Source organism: Culex pipiens, chromosome 3 (genome assembly GCF_016801865.2).
Source record: "Culex pipiens pallens isolate TS chromosome 3, TS_CPP_V2, whole genome shotgun sequence".
Classification (NCBI taxonomy): Eukaryota; Metazoa; Arthropoda; class Insecta; order Diptera; family Culicidae; genus Culex; species Culex pipiens.
Genome location: NC_068939.1, coordinates 48,927,880 through 48,929,819, shown reverse-complemented (window position 1 = coordinate 48,929,819; position 1,940 = coordinate 48,927,880).

Here is a 1,940-nt window from a genome sequence, read left to right as displayed (position 1 = left end):
ATTTTCAAATCAAGACTAACATTTTAAAAGGGCGTAATATTGAATGTTTGGCCTTTTTGAAATGTTAGTCTTGATTTGAAAATTTTGAAAATATTTTTTTCGAAAAGATCGGAAAATTTTACAAATGTTTCATATATTAACATTGAAAATCGGACCATTAGTTGCTAAGATATTGACGATAGAAAATGGTGGGTTGTTTGGGTGAGACTTAGAAATCATCAATTTTCCTGTTTTTAAACCTTTGCATTGCAATATCTCAGCAACTAAAGGTCGTATCAACAAAGTCCGAATAAGCAAAATATAGAGAATTTTCTCAGCTTTTCAAAAATATTTTTTTCAAAACTGGGCAAACATGTGCACTAATTTTTAAAAATGAAAAACTGCGACTATTTTCAAAAAAGTCACTTAAATATGGCTATAACTTGAAAACGGTGCACTTTATCAAAATTTCACTAAAGTACTTTTTGATTGCAAATTTAATTTTACATCGAAAAATGAAGTTGAAAAATTTTTACGACCAAAATTTCGATTTTTTGAAAAAATCAGTATTGATTAAAAAATTCATAACTCGGTCAATGATTTTTTGCACAACCTGGAAATTTCTGAAAAGTTGGCATTTTATGTCCTCTAAAACATATCAAAAAATAAAAAAAATTAAAAATAGTGTTTTTTTGTAAATCAAGTTTTAGTGACAAAAAGTTAAATAAAAAAATCACCAAATTTTTTTTACCGTGTATTATTTTTTTCTAGTGTAGGTCGTATCCATACCTACAACTTTGCCGAAGACACCAAATCGATCAAAAAATTCCTTCAAAAGATACAGATTTTTGAATTTTCATACATCATTTTTGTATGGACAGCTGCCAAATTTGTATGGAAAATTATATGGACAAACTAATGATGCAAAATGGCTTCTTTGGGCATACCGAAGGCACCAAAAAAGTTTCAGTCGGATTAAAAAATACAAAAAAAATCGAATGACCGAAATCCTAGAGAACTGCTCAATTAACTTCGATTATGAAATTTTTTATAACATTTATATTTATTTATATCAAATTCAACTTATGGAAGGAAAAGTAAATTTGAAGATTCACATTTTGACACTCTTTAAATGTTTGACTATTGCAATATTTTTTATGTTTTTCACCTAACTCTCTTAAAAATAACATTTAATCAGCATTTATTTTTTGGGCAGTTGTCCCTTCTTTAAGATTAGTATTGAATAAATAAAAGAAGGGAAAATTCCATAAACAACTTTATTGCAAAAATTAAACCAACAGAGAAAAAATGTGCAGAAATTATATAAATGTTTATAGACAACATCTATAAGAGAATTTCCTTCTTCAAGTTAAATATAAAAAATGATGCGAAAATTGAATAAAAAAACATAATTGCAAAATATTCAAAGAAAAGCAACATCAACATCCATTCACCCAAAATACAGGATCGAGAGTATAATCCCATCATAATTTATAGAGAGCTCAATGCTAAACTCGATAGAATAATGGTACAAACTCACACCTGCAAAACAATTAATTTAATTAATTAATTGAAACAGTAAATCTGCAACGAGAGTCATACATCGAAATCTGACTACTCTTGTGTCACCAAGCTGCTGTGGCCAAGGCAGTTTAGTCATTGAGTTAGTCTATTAAAGGTCTCTGGTTCAGTTCCCGTAGAGAAAACTTTTTGTTTTGAAGGATGAACTTTTTCTTGAAAATGGACTCGAGGGCATAATTCTCTCGGTCATCTAGAACTGTGTTCTCTGTGTGTGTGAATCTTTCCGCTAGTCTCGTGTCGGATGAGTGCTGCCAGTTCTGGGGTTTCTTTAGATTAAATTCGAAAAAGAAGGGAAAAATGTGAATTTATTTGGAGATTTCCTTCTTCAAGTAAAATTTCGATCAAAAGAAGGATAAATTGCATTATAAAAGCTCAATTGT